At 44.9% G+C, this 18,026-nt stretch overlaps 1 protein-coding gene and 1 long non-coding RNA gene across 2 annotated transcripts in view; one reads left to right on the top strand and one right to left on the bottom strand.

Moving 5' to 3' along the window:
* fibcd1b (fibrinogen C domain containing 1b) overlaps positions 1-18,026 on the top strand; it is a gene marked incomplete at both ends in the record, with an annotated part of 343,932 nt that overhangs the window by 295,711 nt on the left and 30,195 nt on the right. The gene's annotated exons all lie outside the window — the stretch shown is intronic.
* Positions 7,401-16,443, bottom strand: LOC306939994. The gene is made up of 3 exons (XR_013791959.1): positions 16,325-16,443; positions 8,409-8,476; positions 7,401-7,722 (listed from the first exon to the last, which is right to left on the bottom strand). It is a non-coding gene; the product is annotated as an uncharacterized lncRNA (long non-coding RNA).

The raw sequence follows: 18,026 nt of genomic DNA, 5'->3' as shown, positions 1-18,026 counted from the left end.
CTCAAGGTACAGCCACTGAGCCGACTTGGGGACCCAACGCAAGGACAACACAAGAGACGGTCACGGCCACACAGCCAACTCAAGGTACGGCCACTGAGCCGACTTGGGGACCCAACACAAGGAATGGTCACAGCCACACAGCCAACTCAAGGTACGGCCACGGAGCCGACTTGGGGACCCAACGCAGCTCCTCCAAGGAAATCAAACAAATGAACGGAGCTGAACTTGAATCCCCCCCACCAATCAATCAATCATATTTTCTCATCGGACACCAGAGAATCGTGTGGCTTCACTACTCTTGTTCGGAGGATAATACGCAATACACAGGATTGTGGTAGCTGTAGTAAGTACGCAGCACTCCAGACTGTAGACATTGCTGTGGTCTGGAGATGTACATGTGATCCAACAGTGTGTTCTTGTCTGTGGTCGCCTCCTTGATGAGTTGTGCATATCCTCTGGAGTCTAGCAGCCTGCTTATGGGCCCACCAAAAGTGGGCCCTTGAAGTAGATCTTCATTAAAATCTCCACAGAGTACGATGGGATGGTGGTCCATAATTTCTAAGCCGTCCAGGAGGGCCTTCAGGTTGTCCAGGAACGGGTCACCGTAACGTGGTGGTCTGTACACCGCAGCGATCAGAAGCTTGACAGGGGACTCGATCTTGACGACCACAAACTCCATGTTTGTCACATTGAAAATGTTCCGCCTTTCACTAGCCTGGAAATGGTCCTTCACATACACAGCCACACCTCCGCCGTTCTGTTCTGCACGGTCAGGGTTGCTTGCGTATGACACGTGTCTGTTGCGGCTGAACATGGTGTACCCATCCAATTGCAGACAGTCATCCACAACAGAGCCAGTGAGATGCGTTTCTGTCAAGCACAGGACATCTGCAAGTGGAAATTCGTGATGTTGCCTGATGTCCTGAATGTGAGCCCGTAAGCTTTGCGTGTTGTGATGGACAATCGTCAGCGTTTGCGCTTGGCCCATCCTCTCTCGAAAATGCAACAGTGGCATGACACTGTCCAGTGAGGCGGTCTTCATGGATTCCAGGGCGGCTGTGATTTCCGGATCAGCGTAGATTTTCTTCTCATCAAAGTCGATGATGTGCAATCCTTGCAATGACGTTGTCCTACTGAGGGCAACGTAGGCCATGCCTGGTTGGAAGATCCGTTTCAGGGAAACCACGGCGGATTGCGTAGTCATGCCTTGGACTTTGTGAGCTGTGCAAGCATATGCCAACTTGATGGGAAATTGCCTGCGAATCACTTTCTGGTCACTCAGGTATTCCTCCACCCTTATGATGTGCACTTGCTTAGCGCCAGGTGTAGTTCTGCGATATTTCAGCCCGGCATCAGGCTTGTCTAGCAGAAGCCAAAGCTTGGCTACCGTAGTGCCGTCCTGGTTCACCAGATACTCGACACTATCGATCTTGCCAAATGTCCCGTTGACAAGGCCATCTTCCACATCTATGTTCCTGATGATCATGACAGGGGCGCCTTCCGCAACTTGCAAATTGTCAAGAAGGTCCTTTTGCTGTCCTGTACAGGCTCTGTTAAGACGAGTCATCTGGTGATTCCGCTCATCTCTCCTGTAGTCTTCTGCAGGTATGTCAACGATGTGGGTGTGGAGCTCAGACAAGGACTTGTTGTTGTGTGCCGCAACTTCTTTGTTGGTTGCGAAGATGTGCACAACATCCTTGGGACAAAGGTGACGCTCAGTCACTCTCTGAGCAAGAAGATCTTTGTCTGCAACACTCAGCGGATCCTTCTTCCCTTTGACTCTCAGCCGATTGAGAAGTTCTGCGTAGGGCACATCATCTTTCTGTCGCATGATCTCCGTCAACGTGATCATCTGAAAGTGTTCGTGCAAAAGGTCCGGTTTGCATTCCTCGAGCACGCAGAGCGGTTTCCCTTGTGACGTTGGAGGGAGCTGGTGAAAGTCACCTACTGCAAGCACAGACATGCCTCCGAATGGCATCTTGCTGCCTTTAATCTCTTGCAGTCTCCAGTGGACGAAGGCAAACAAGTCTTTGGAAATCATCGACACCTCATCAATGACGATGATCTGCGCATTCCCCAGCTTCGCTCGCATGTCATCCAATCTATTTCCCAAGCCTGTGTAGGGGGGTTTGAGGCTTCTTGGCAACTTCAACAGGGAGTGCAGAGTGTTCCCTGAGATGTTGTATGCTGCAGTTCCAGTGAACGCAGACAGCAGCACTGTGGGCGTAGATGGATCAGTGTCTTCAAACAGTCTGGGGAGTCGACGGAGAATTCTTGTTCCCTCACCGTAGACGCACCTTATCAGGTGTGATTTGCCAGTTCCAGCACCTCCAGTGACAAAGTAAAAGAACGGGTCGGGGTTCTGCTCGTTCACGCTCTTCAAGCACCAGTCACGTACAGAGTGAAAGATGGAGGCTTGTGTCTGGTTGAGGTTTCGACACATAGTGAGCAGATGATCCAGGCTCACCTGTGGGGCCGATACAGCAACATGTGTAATATTAGGCACGTCTTGAGCACTGAACTCTGGCACGTCGTCTCGTTCCTCATCATCCAGCGGAATTTCATCTTGTTGGGCAAGACATTCCAATCGATCGAGCTCATTTTCTGCTGCAATGTCGGCCCACGCGTCTTCAGCAGGGCCATTCTTCAGGAACTCCTCCATGGCTTCTTCGATCGATTCACTGTGTTTCTCGAACTTCTTCCTGTTCCTAGCAACAATTATATTGGCTCCCCAAACCTCATCTGTTCCAGGTAATCTCACAGACGCGTTGTGGTAGAACTCTGTGTAGGAGGGGAAGGTTTCGGTTTTCAGCGATGTTTGGTAGCGATGGGGAAGGTAGACTTTAAGCAGGGTGCCATAGTATTTTTCGGGTTCCTTCTGTTCCGAAAATTTCGCATATCTGATGACTGCGGGGTAGCCAACCTTTTTGCGCTTCCTCATGGTTCCCATGTTGTCGGCGAGCTTTACGCAATCCCGCTGTTTAGCTTCATCACCGTACACAACCCTGTAGTCGGATGCAAATTCAGCTAGACACATGTTGTCAAACTCGGGGGATTTGGGTCTGGCATTGTATCTGTCCAGACATCCTGTCATCCATACGTGTTCTGAATCGTCTGGTCTTTTCTGCAGCGTGCTGAGCGGGAGGCTCATTCTCATGGCATTGTCATCCGTGGGGAGGAAGATAACTTGCCGGGAGCATTTCTTCAAATGCAAACTGCAAGTCCGGGCGACTGCCTCCTGTGCGCTAACCTGTCTGTTTTTGACATAGGAGTGAACCAGTTGGTTCATTGCATCTCTCTCGCTCACTTTCGTGGGGTCTATTCCAACCACTACTTGCTTGAGAAGTTCGCCCATCTCACTTTCGGCCTTGGATATGTAGGACAGCATGTAGGAGATGCAGACATAGTGGTCCAGGACAAACTGGATATCCATGTTCGCATTCCAGGCCTTCAGCAAAACTGGGTTGTAGTTATTCACAAAGCCGTCCTTCACTCCACGCTTCATCAAGAGGACATGTGTCTTCCTCATGTCTTGAAGAGAGGCATTGTACTCTTCCCGAGTCAAATTGCACTTTGCCAGCAAGTCCGCTAGGTCAGTCACTTCTGATGTGCCATCAATCAGCATATCAAACAGTGGTTTGAGTTTGGCCATAGAAGCTTGCGTCTGTGCCGTCCGTTTTTTGCCTAAGCCTTTTGCACCGTCCTTTGCCTCCTTTCTTGCACTCTTATTTGCTGCATCATTTCCAGCCGTTGCGCCATCATCCAAATCTTTTTCAAGTTCTTCCTGAATTGGATCAACTGGCGTCGGGTTTGTGATCCACGTTTTGTCCACTGGTGGTTTTGGGAATCCAAACCTGCATGTCTTGCGACCTTTCCTACACGATTTGGTATGGTTTCTGCTGTGCATCTGAACCTCTGTGACAATTTTGTAGAGTATGGGATCTTCGTTCGGATCAGGCAGCTGGCAGTTAATGTAGCGGTCTGCAAACTCGCAAATCTTCTCGTCTGAGTCTTTTCCATATACGGGGGCGTCGGCTATCCACATTAAACAATGCAAATGTGGGGACCCTCGTGCTTGATATTCCACGCGATGGAACCAATCGATGACGCGTCCAATTGGAAGAGCCTCCTTATCAAACAGCACGTTTCTATAATACGAACTAACTCGCTTGTCAAACATGCGCATGGTCGTCACTGCATTGCTTCGGAGGATGTCGCATTTGTCATTCCAGTCCAGCTTGTCGAAGTCCACTATTTGGCCTTGCTGTGCTTTGATTGCCTTTATAACCTCCGGCCATCTGAACTCTGCAGCACTTATGGTCAAAAAGAAGGTGGGTGGACCTATCTGACGGACCATGGCAAACAAATCCAACATGGTCTTCTGCCAGTAAGCTGGAGTCCCCCTCATTGGCGACATGAATCTTGTTGCGTCGCGGTTTTTGACCAGTCGCTCGACTTCAGACTTGTTCTGCAACATCTTGTTGTTGATCCGGCGACCATCTTTGGTTTTGGGTTTGCCTTTTCTCAATTGGATTGAGATGGTGTTTTTTGCCAAGTGTGTCTCTGAGACAAACTGTGCAAAGAAGAGATAGGTTTGGTCTCTTGCAAAACGTGCGTCAACACCGAAAAGTCTCGCGTTGAAGTACCTGCTTGGGGACAGTTTGACCCTTCTCTTCCGATCAAACGTGTTCTCTCCAGTGGGAAACAATGTCGGGAAGGCCTTTGCTTCGAGGTTAGGGACTGTGCTGTAGCTGACAGGCTTGTTTCCTTCCGCTGGGGCTATGGTGAATATGCCATCTCCATATGTCATCATGTCCTGCCCAATGTCGTCCGGTTGCAGGCAACTGTCTAGGCCATGTCCAGGTCTCAGCACATCTTGCTCATCCTCAGCACTGGGTGGATGCTGATCCACTGTCCGTGATGAGTCGAGAGCTTCCGTAGAATCAGCCACTTCCATCATTTCGGCCTCATCACAACTGTCCATGCCGTCGTCTGTGGCCGTCTGTTCAGAAGCGGGTAGTTCTTCAAGCGGGTCTACCACAGCTTCACCACTGATGTCGTCCTCGTCTCGGATTGTGATGTTCCTGTAGTCGGGGTGTGTCTCGATGAGTTTCCTCAGAGCCAAAACTACATTCCTCACATTGACAGTGTGAAACAAATGATGGCCTTTGTACCGCAGACGTCGCTTCAGCTTCACTCTGTACAAACCAGATGAGTCGAGCCTTCTGGGTAAGGCGTTTATGGTGCTTTCCACGTTTGATGGTACACACACCACAGCACCATGTACAGCTCCTTGTTTGCCTTTAGGGAGAGTGAGAATCTTGGCAAATGGGATGTCTAATGCTGTCATTTGTCTTTCCAGAACATTCAGTTGGCAAAGCTCTGGAGGAATGGCTGCTAGCTCCAAGTTGTTTGCAACAGCTATGTCTGGCATTCTTCCTGCTAGTACAATTCTGTGACAGCATTTACATATCCACTCTCTATGTCTTTCTTTGGGTACAGTGCAATCTTCTGGGCCTCCGCATTCATCGTCACAGAAATGAACATATTTTCCAGTCAAGCATGCTGCAACTACGTCAGGGTTTGTCTTGTACTTTTCCCGATGACAAGGGTCCACTTGACCAGAGAACAGCGCCCGGTGGCACGTTGTGCACACAAATGTTGGTCCATCTTCTATGTCTGCGTGGAACTTTGCTATACAGCAGTCTTGGAGCTGCTTTTCTTGTAAAGCTTCCCTTGCTTCATTTTCAACACGCCTTTCTTCTGCTTCAACGCGCCTCTTGTTGTCTTCAACGCGCAATCTGAGCTGCACTCGACATAACTCCATGTACCTTCTTTTTAACTTCAAGGCTTGGCGCATGTCACGGCGCATCTTGAAAAACGCGTCTGTTTTGCATTTGTGGGCCATGTAAAACTTCATGTGTTTCCTGACCTTTTCTTTGAACGCCTCATCTGTATTGTACCTCATTTTGTTATTAGCCTTCCGCTTCGCTCTGAACGCCTCATCTGTATTGTACCTAATGTTGTCATAAGCCTTCCGCTTCCCTTTGAACGCTTCATCTGTATTATACCTACTTTTGTAAAAAGCCTTCTGCTTCCCTCTGAACGCCTCATCTGTATTATACCTAGGGTTGCCATAATCCTTCTGTTTCTGCTGTTTCTTCCCTCTAAAATCCAGATCTACACTGTATTTTCTTCTAAAGTATGCACTCTTGTGTCCTTTTTGCTTAGACCTGAATTCTACATCTATGATGCACCTCTTTGCTTTGTACATCTTTATATACTCCTTCTTCCTGGCCCTAATATCTTCAATTGTGTTTGTGCGTTTTCTAGTCGTTAGTTTCTGTGAATCGGTTTTTCTCCTGAGTTGTTTTCGTTGCTGGCTTTTGGTCTGTTTGTGAAAAGTGTCAGATGAAGTGGTGGACCTCACTTGTGTGGATGATGAAATGCCTGACTGCAGAGAAGGCTTGGTGTTTGATGGCCCAGTGTTTGTTTCATGCCTGCTAGTTGAGGGTGACGGGGCATTTGTCTGTACAAATGTCACTGGCATGAAGTCAAACTGCAATCTGTCAATTGGTATGGAATGTACGCTGGCAGTTAGATGGTCAATTTTAGCAATTAGATCATCCAAGTGAGTGAAAGTCATCATTACTGCTGTTCCTCTTTTCCACGGAGCTAAAGGTAGGCCATCAGCATTTCTGCTGTGCGGGTCAAACATGCCATATCTTCCCGACGCGTCTCTAAATACAGCAATTGTGTATGGCGATACAGTAAGCAGTGCATGTGTCACATCTGCAGACAAACACTGGAGTCTTGCATGAAGATTCAGCAACCAATGCTGCCGTCTAGTATCTCCTGCTTCTCTCATGTATCCCGTCTCCACATTCGATTTGATCACAGAATAGTGATTGTGTTCCGTTTCCACATCGAGAGGCGTTTCCTCCATCGACAGGAATTTGCTCTGAAACAGGTTCCGTCTTTTTAGTCTATTGATTGTTCTTCTATACAGACGGTCGCCCATGTCCAGTATCTTGTTGAGATCATCCCTCCTCAACTCAAGTCCCTCATTTTGCTGTGCCAGAAATGTGAGAGCCATGCATGTACACTGCTTATTCCTTGAAAAAGTGGGATATAAATTATGATCCTGGCTTCTGGATGCTTGCACAGAGATCACAGCAGGTGGTTGAACGAGTGGTTCATGCACAGGGTCCCTGTTGGAAAGGTCAATGGCATGCACACCGCCGTCTTGTTCATTAACTTCATGACGCCGAGCTTTTTTTGGAGAAGGCTGCACGAGTGGAGAAATTGTCTCCCGTTTCTTCTCATCGACTTCCTCGACTGAAGCGCTACCGTTTGGTGATTGTGAAAGGTTGGCTTTAGCAGGGCTATTAGCCCAGAATTTCTTTTTAGCCGCAGATCTCTGCTTCGGACGAGGCATGATGTCACAATGTTATGTGACAAAATAATAAGTGTGTTTAAAAATCACAATTCACCTGTAAATATGCAGTCTATAACTCTAATCAATAATTGACTTACTTACCGTTAAATATATGTAGTTTCCAACTAACTAAGAATGAACTTACTTACCGTTAAATATATGTAGTCTAACTAACCAAGAATGAAATTACTTACCGTTACTATATGTAGTCTCTAACTAACCAAGAATGAACTTTCTTACCGTTATATATGAAGTCACTGGTGTAGCTGTTCAGACCTGATGACCTAAGCAGTAAAACAAATATATAGTTCAGACTAGAGACTACATTTTGACTTGTTTCATTGTCTTTTAGATAACAGTGGAAAAGTACAATTGGAGTGAAGCAATATGTTAATGTTTACTGAAGGTTCTGTAATTCTGTAAACCACAGAATAGAGCATGATATACAATGACACTCATCTGAAATAGGCAAAATTAGAATAGCAATGTGGTATTATAACACAAAAAAGCAACCCCAGTGACAAACTGAATTTAGTATTGCAACCACTAACTAACGTTACCATTTATTTCTAAGAGTAGGAAGGTAACATTTGTAAAATGTGTGGACACAGGACGCAATTAAAGTGTTGAAAGCTAATAACATGTAGTGGCATGGAGGTGTCAGTAGACGTCACATAAGGTCAATGTCCTAACATCAATCACCGTGGTTTGTTAATTAGCAGAGTTAAATTTAACGGTATTTAGGCGACATATTTAAAGACCTCCATGTAAGTTATGTGAAGTCCATAAGATGGTCACATAGGTCATCAATTTCACCATAACACTGCCATGCTGGAGTGACAGAGTGTGAGTGAGCAAGTGGCCAAGATTTTTGGTATTTGAATTTTGCTTTAGGATTCTTTACAATTAACTGAATGATGTCAAAGAAGTGTCCATTTGCTAACAATACAAAAGTATGCAAGTGACAAACCTAGTGACGGACCAGTCCGGGTCACCACTGGCTGTGGTGACCAGTGACAGCTGTCTCCCTCTCTGGAACTGTACATTGTATTTCACACACACACACACACACACACACACACACACACACACACACACACACACACACACACACACACACACACACACACACACACACACACACACACACACACAGTTAGAGTACAGTATAACCATATAGTATATCATTATTACATGGGTCTTCACAGTGCTGTAAATAGGTTTTCAATGTAATAGGTCCTGGGACTCAGGGGTGGTCTGTTAGATGGGTCCCAGGGACATTTGATGAGTCCTACTTCAACAATGTTAGAGTACAGTACTGCAGTGCTTGTCAAAGTGGGGTCCAGAGACCCCCAGGGGTCCTTGAGGGAGTTCCAGGGGATCCCCAGCTAAAAGATATATAGACTGGAAGCAGATGGTCCCTTGTATCTGTATATCTGAGAACGTACAAATGGCCGCTGGGTCCATTTGGTTCATTTGTACACAGAGTTAAATTGACATTGGTTTTACAATATAGATTGGGGTGCCAGAGAAATAGAAATGTCATTAAATGGGGGTCCAAGCCAAGGCCTAATACATGCCAGTTTGACATCTATTAGGCCTGGGACTAGGTTGACATGTATTGGACCGCAGATCCTTGAAATTCAAATAATTGAGAATCACTGAGCCATACGAATCTTGTATGGGTGTTGCTGCCCTGGCATATATTTTCAAATGTTGGTCTGTGGGCTAATAAGTATCAATTTGGGGGCCCTTGATATGAAAAGGTTTAAGAACCACTACAGTACTGAGTACACACACACACACACACACACACACACACACACACACACCTTAACAGCATGAATATAATTTACATGTCACACACATTGATGGTGCTGTATGCAATTTTTATACAAAATGTTTTACAAACATAGCAGATGTACAAGCTCACAAGGCATCTGTAGTAGGTATGTGAAACGACTCATATTTGGCAAATAAGTCGAGGCCGCAAATCAATGCGTCGATGGATTTTTTTCCTTTTGTGTTTTGCTGCGCAACAGTTGAGGAGAACGCAACTATGCATTAATTTAAGCAACACAGCGTATGCAGCAGCATCCATATGTTTAGTTCAACCACACTGAACCCAACACAGTTTTTTTTGTTCCTCTGTCATAGTTTTCTTCAACAAAAACACTGCCTTTCCCACTGGTCTCTTTCACGAGGCGCTGCTGCGCAGTATAAATGTTTTACAAACATTTATACACCACGCGTCATCCACGACGCTCTGTGAGCTCCTCGGTCTGCTATCTTAGGTGTGTGACATGCTAGTTTGACATGCATTAGGCCTCAGACCCCAAGTTCCTTGACATTGAAATGGTTGAAAACCACTGCTCAAGCTGTAAAGACCTTCCCGTTTGGGGGGTGCCTTCCCTGGCATATATTTTAAAATGGGGGTCTGTATGCAATTTGGGGGTCCTTGACATGAAAATATTTAAGCACTGCAGTACCGAGTACAGTATTGCATTCCAGGACCCCCGGAGGGTGACATGATTGCATCATTAACAATTAATCATCCGCATTCTGAAGGGAACATTTGCTGAAAGTAGCAGATCTTCAAGTTCCCTTTTGCACAACCCAGATCACTGGTATAGAAAGAAATATCACACCGATATCAGCACAGCCCAACATATATTTTTTTTTACAAAGTAGCAGATCTACACGCTCCCTTTTGCACAACCTAGACCCCTGGTATAGAAAAATCACACCTGTGTGAAGTGGGGGTCCCGGGGGGGGACCCAGGGTGCCGGCCCGATTCTGGTGAGCCGCCCCTTGTCCGAAACGGTTGAGAAGTGACAGATTTACCGTGTGGGGGTCCCTCTACTGTACTGTACGGTCACACCCGAAATCACCATATATACAGTTTAATATGTGCGTGTGTTGGGTTGCGCACAGGTGGTGAAAAACAACCATGCTGTTTTCGTGCTCAGACACACCCACCCAGCCAGGCAGGCACCCAGCCAGGCACCCACACACATAGCTCTGTAATGAAGTGGCTGCACCACTGAAAAAAACAACACACTGATATCAGAACAGCCCAAAAAGCCACCTGGTTATAGAACCAGTGTCCTGTTCTTCAACAAACTAAACCCAGTAGAGCAGTGGTTTCCAAACGTTTTCATGTCAAGGACTTTCAAATTCACACTAATTAGCCTGCGGACCTTCATTTGGAAATATATGCCAGGGACCCCCATAACTCCATAAGAGAAGTTGTTTTTTTTTTTTTTACAGCCCTAGCAGTGATTCTCAACCCATTTCATTTCAAGGACCCCCAGTTTGACATGCATTAGTCTACAAACCCCCATTTAATGGCATTTCTATCTCTGGGACCCCCAATTTATATTGTGAAAACAATGTTAATTAACTGCAAGTGGAGCCTAATGGGTTCATTTGGTTCCATTTGTATACTCTCAGAGTTACAGACCCATAAGAGTCCATTTGGTTCCAAATTATCATTTTGCTGGGGACCCACTGGAACTCCCTCAAGGACCCCTGGGGGTCCGGGGACCCCACTTTGGGACGCCCAATTTATATTGTAAAATCAATGTTCATTTAACTCTGAGAGTGTACAAATGTAACCATTTGGTTCCATTTGTTACGGGTCCATTTGTACACTCTCAGAGTTACAGACACATAAGAGTCCATTTGGTTACAAACTATTTTGCTGGGGACCCCCTGGAACTCCCTCAAGGACCCCTGGGGGTCCCCGGACCCCACTTTGGGAACCACTGCAGTAGACTACAACAAGAAACAACAAACTATATAACCAACACCAGGTTACCCCCATTTAGACCCGAGGATGATTCTGCAAATGCCCTCTAAATTTAAACAGTTTTCTGAAAACCCTGTTTCCATGTGAGTCGTTCTCAAACTTTTTCATGTCAAGGACCCCCAAAAAAATGTAATTGGCCGCCGACCCCGATCTGAAAATATGTTGTTCTAGGGACCTCCCAGAAGCAAAGATTTGAGTTAAAAACATTCGCTCTGATAGAATATATTCAAGGATTTGCAACACATTTTCACGATTTTTCAAAAATAGCAGATCTACAAGCTCATGAGCTTATATCACACCGATATCAGAACAGCCCAACATACGTATATTTGTTTTTTACATAATTAATTAGCTAGCATCCCCATTCTGAGGGGAACATTTGCTGAAAGTAGCAGCTCTACAAGCTCCCTTTTGCACAACGTAGACCTTTGGTATAGAAAGAAATATCACACTGATATCAGAACAGCCTAACAAGCCACCTGGTTATAGAACCAGTGTCCAGTGCAACCAACTGAACACAGTAGAGCAGTGGTTCCCAAACTCCCACTAATTAGCCCATGGAACCTCATTTGAAAATATATGCCAGGCCCAGGGACTCCCACTATAAGAAAGATTTGTATGGCTCTAGCAGTGATTCTCAACCCGTTTCATTTCAAGGACCATGCATTAGTCTACCGACCCCCATTTAATGGCATTTCTATCTCTGGGACCCCCCAATTTTATTGTGAAAACAATGTTAATTAACTGCAAATGGATCCAAGTGGAGCCTAATGGGTTCATTTGGTTCCATTTGTATACTCTCAGAGTTACAGACCCATAAGAGTCCATTTGGTTCCAAATTATCATTTTGCTGGGGACCCACTGGAACTCCCTCAAGGACCCCTGGGGGTCCCGGGACCCCACTTTGGGACGCCCAATTTATATTGTAAAACCAATGTTCATTTAACTCTACAAATGTAACCATTTGGTTCCATTTGTTACGGGTCCATTTGTACACTCAAGAGTTACAGACACATAAGAGTCCATTTGGTTACAAACTATTTTGCTGGGGACCCCCTGGAACTCCCTCAAGGACCCCTGGGGGTCCCCGGACCCCACTTTGGGAACCACTGCAGTAGACTACAACAAGAAACAACAAACTATATAACCAACACCAGGTTACCCCCATTTAGACCCGAGGATGATTCTGCAAATGCCCTCTAAATTTAAACAGTTTTCTGAAAACCCTATGTTTCCATGTGAGTCGTTCTCAAACTTTTTCATGTCAAGGACCCCCAAAAAAATTTAATTGGCCGCCGACCCCGATCTGAAAATATGTTGTTCTAGGGACCTCCCAGACGCAAAGATTTGAGTTAAAAACATTCGCTCTGATAGAATATATTCAAGGATTTGCACCACATTTTCACGATTTTTCAAAAATAGCAGATCTACAAGCTCATGAGCTTATATCACACCGATATCAGAACAGCCCAACATACGTATATTTGTTTTTTACATAATTAATTAGCTAGCATCCCCATTCTGAGGGGAACATTTGCTGAAAGTAGCAGCTCTACAAGCTCCCTTTTGCACAACGTAGACCTTTGGTATAGAAAGAAATATCACACTGATATCAGAACAGCCTAACAAGCCACCTGGTTATAGAACCAGTGTCCAGTGCAACCAACTGAACACAGTAGAGCAGTGGTTCCCAAACTCCCACTAATTAGCCCATGGAACCTCATTTGAAAATATATGCCAGGCCCAGGGACTCCCACTATAAGAAAGATTTGTATGGCTCTAGCAGTGATTCTCAACCCGTTTCATTTCAAGGACCATGCATTAGTCTACCGACCCCCATTTAATGGCATTTCTATCTCTGGGACCCCCCAATTTTATTGTGAAAACAATGTTAATTAACTGCAAATGGATCCAAGTGGAGCCTAATGGGTTCATTTGGTTCCATTTGTATACTCTCAGAGTTACAGACCCATAAGAGTCCATTTGGTTCCAAATTATCATTTTGCTGGGGACCCACTGGAACTCCCTCAAGGACCCCTGGGGGTCCCGGGACCCCACTTTGGGACGCCCAATTTATATTGTAAAACCAATGTTCATTTAACTCTACAAATGTAACCATTTGGTTCCATTTGTTACGGGTCCATTTGTACACTCAAGAGTTACAGACACATAAGAGTCCATTTGGTTACAAACTATTTTGCTGGGGACCCCCTGGAACTCCCTCAAGGACCCCTGGGGGTCCCCGGACCCCACTTTGGGAACCACTGCAGTAGACTACAACAAGAAACAACAAACTATATAACCAACACCAGGTTACCCCCATTTAGACCCGAGGATGATTCTGCAAATGCCCTCTAAATTTAAACAGTTTTCTGAAAACCCTATGTTTCCATGTGAGTCGTTCTCAAACTTTTTCATGTCAAGGACCCCCAAAAAAATGTAATTGGCCGCCGACCCCGATCTGAAAATATGTTGTTCTAGGGACCTCCCAGACGCAAAGATTTGAGTTAAAAACATTCGCTCTGATAGAATATATTCAAGGATTTGCACCACATTTTCACGATTTTTCAAAAATAGCAGATCTACAAGCTCATGAGCTTATATCACACCGATATCAGAACAGCCCAACATACGTATATTTGTTTTTTACATAATTAATTAGCTAGCATCCCCATTCTGAGGGGAACATTTGCTGAAAGTAGCAGCTCTACAAGCTCCCTTTTGCACAACGTAGACCTTTGGTATAGAAAGAAATATCACACTGATATCAGAACAGCCTAACAAGCCACCTGGTTATAGAACCAGTGTCCAGTGCAACCAACTGAACACAGTAGAGCAGTGGTTCCCAAACTCCCACTAATTAGCCCATGGAACCTCATTTGAAAATATATGCCAGGCCCAGGGACTCCCACTATAAGAAAGATTTGTATGGCTCTAGCAGTGATTCTCAACCCGTTTCATTTCAAGGACCATGCATTAGTCTACCGACCCCCATTTAATGGCATTTCTATCTCTGGGACCCCCCAATTTTATTGTGAAAACAATGTTAATTAACTGCAAATGGATCCAAGTGGAGCCTAATGGGTTCATTTGGTTCCATTTGTATACTCTCAGAGTTACAGACCCATAAGAGTCCATTTGGTTCCAAATTATCATTTTGCTGGGGACCCACTGGAACTCCCTCAAGGACCCCTGGGGGTCCCGGGACCCCACTTTGGGACGCCCAATTTATATTGTAAAACCAATGTTCATTTAACTCTACAAATGTAACCATTTGGTTCCATTTGTTACGGGTCCATTTGTACACTCAAGAGTTACAGACACATAAGAGTCCATTTGGTTACAAACTATTTTGCTGGGGACCCCCTGGAACTCCCTCAAGGACCCCTGGGGGTCCCCGGACCCCACTTTGGGAACCACTGCAGTAGACTACAACAAGAAACAACAAACTATATAACCAACACCAGGTTACCCCCATTTAGACCCGAGGATGATTCTGCAAATGCCCTCTAAATTTAAACAGTTTTCTGAAAACCCTATGTTTCCATGTGAGTCGTTCTCAAACTTTTTCATGTCAAGGACCCCCAAAAAAATGTAATTGGCCGCCGACCCCGATCTGAAAATATGTTGTTCTAGGGACCTCCCAGAAGCAAAGATTTGAGTTAAAAACATTCGCTCTGATAGAATATATTCAAGGATTTGCACCACATTTTCACGATTTTTCAAAAATAGCAGATCTACAAGCTCATGAGCTTATATCACACCGATATCAGAACAGCCTAACAAGCCACCTGGTTATAGAACCAGTGTCCAGTGCAACCAACTGAAGCCAGTAGAGCAGTGGTTCCCAAACTCCCACTAATTAGCCCATGGAACCTCATTTGAAAATATATGCCAAGCCCAGGGACCCCCATAAGAAAGATTTTTATGGCTCTAGCAGTGATTCTCAACCCGTTTCATTTCAAGGACCATGCATTAGTCTACCGACCCCCATTTAATGGCATTTCTATCTCTGGGACCCCCAATTTATATTGTAAAATCAATGTTAATTGAACTCGACTGTACAAAATGGAACCAAATGGACCCTGGTTCCATTTGTACACTCTCAGAGTTACAGACCCATAAGGGTCCATTTGGTCCAAACTATCATTTTGCTGGGGACCCCCTGGAACTCCCTCAAGGAGCCCTGGGGGGGGGACCACTGCAGTAGAGTAGAACAAGAAACAACTATACCAACACCGGGTTATACAACCAATGCCCAGTTCACAGAACAGCCTAGTAACCACTACTAAACATACCATGTTTAGTACACATACAACCACCAGTAGCACGCACACACACACACACACACACACACACACACACACACACACATACACACGCACACACACGGGGGGGGGGGTTCGCGGAGTTCACGTAGTTCGCGTTAGTATGCGTGGACGGTGGGAAACAGTGACACACACACACACGGGGGGGGTCCGCGTTAGTATGCGTGAATTATTATCTCTTCTTTTTTACAACAAGTTCTAACTTCTACATGGATTTTATTGTATATAACGTCGGATGAGGTCTGATGCGGGATGCGGCCATGCAAAATGATTATGGCGTGTAGACGATGGATTAACCACACACACACACACACACACACACACACACACACACACGCGGGGGGGGGGGTCCGCGGAGTTCGTGTTAGTATGCGTGGACGGTGGGATACAGTGACACACACACGGGGGGGTCCGCGTTAGTATGCGTGGACGGTGGGATACAGTGACAGACATTCAAATGTGTTACCGTCTGTTAACCATGCTCCGCTGTTATGCGCAAAGTAGTTCCCTAGAGAATTTTGAGGCAACGTCCAAATTATTATCTCTCTCTTTCTTTTTTACAACAAGTTCTAACTCCTACATGGATTTTATTGTATATAACGTCGGATGAGGTCTGATGCGGCCATGCAAAATGATTATGGCTTGTAGACGATGGATTAACCACACACACACACACACACACACACACACACACACACACACACACACACACACACTGATTAAGAAAATGATTTGTTGGGAACTTACCTCCGATCTTGTTCCTGTAAGCCACAGAAAAGGACACACAAAAAACAGCAAAACAAGAATACAAAAAATAGCAGTTGTACACAATAGATGACACAAATAATCCAGAGAAATTGCAGTTGTTAGAAAGTTTGGGAACTTTGCGGATCAAGTCAACTTCGCTCCAAAAGACGTCTGTGACTCTGTGTCGGCTCAGTGTCTGAGAGAAATGAGTGACGGAGAGAAATGTTCAAACGCCAACAAAATTCAGCCAATTGGAACGCAGCTCCTGAGTGTCAATTGATTACCATGCCAGCTGTACCCATTTTATTGATTGTCTCAGAAGTGAAGACGCCAAGAGACTGCACGTGTCCGTCTGGCTGAGTGACAGTCCCCATTAGCCCGCCTACTGTATCCGGTTATTTGTGCACATACAGGTCGTCAAACGGAAGACCATTTCCGTATCCTCTTCAGACAGGATACAACATTTCACAGAAGCGAAGGAAGCTTGATTTAAGTATTTATTAACAGTTTGCAGAATTACAGTACATTTCAAGCACAATTCAATCCAAAAACTTAACTATGGACGAGACCATACATTACACTTGTTTACAATATGGTCCACCATGTTCAATTCATCAGAATTATTTTGTGAAACACTGGCTTTGCCTGCCTGGGGGGTTATCATCATCAATGATCAAGTGGGAATAAGATGTTTTGTAGGCCTTTTTCCTCGTATTTAAGGCTCAAATCGCGCTGGATAAACCTAGCGTGCATGTTTAGTGGCTCAATAGTAAATCCATGTCGCCACCTGATTAAAATATGAATGCTTCTAAAAACCCTTAAATAGACGTTGTTGACATGAGTGTGTGACTTTCTTTCTTCTTTTTGGGAAGGGGGGGGGGTCTCTTCTTCTACACGCGTAAATAGAATGTGACTGAAGGGTGCCAGACGCCTAACTATCGCTACTGCCCCCTGGCGGAGGATAAGATATAGAGCCCTCGCAGTAATTTTGCTATATTGGTCCATTACAATGTCATGTCAGGGCTGTGATAATTGGGAAGGGATTTATCCCCTAAAAAACGTATGCATAGATTATTTTTCATAAATAATGATAACACAGTAGGCCAGGGAGATTTATTTTTATTAGACTGGTCTAGACAATAGCCTAATAATAATAATAATAATAATAATAATAATAATAATAATAATAATAATAATAATAATAATAATAATAATAATAATAATAATAATAATAATATGAATTGTGCTAGCCAATTACAAGGTCACGTTACCCCTGTGATCATGTGTAAGTATTTCGGAGGGGATTTATCCCCCAAAAATCATGTTTTTGTGACAAACGGTTACATTTCTCGCATTTGCGGCGCCCCCTATGGATGAAAATAGAATTGCTTTTGGTACTTGGTTGATTCAACCACCCACGACATGTGATTCAAATTTGGGATGGATTGGACATTTCGTTCTTGATTTATGGCATTTTTGATAAAATAGGCCCCTCCTACTATCTTCGGACGACGATTACGGCCGAACGATATGCACTACCAGAATTCTGCCGATGGTGTTTTAATCGGAAAGGTCCAGAGATCATGTGTACCAATTTTTGTGTGATTAGGACAAAATCAGTAGGAGGAGGAGCAAAAACTGTGTTTTGGAGAAAACTCAAAATGGCGGAAAATCTATCATGACGCAAATGGGCGTGGCCTAT

The sequence above is a fragment of the Electrona antarctica genome (genome assembly GCF_951216825.1).
Source record: "Electrona antarctica genome assembly, chromosome: 16".
NCBI lineage: Eukaryota > Metazoa > Chordata > Actinopteri > Myctophiformes > Myctophidae > Electrona > Electrona antarctica.
The sequence above is the reverse complement of the archived record's forward strand: the minus strand, read 5'-3'. Positions and strand labels throughout refer to the sequence as shown.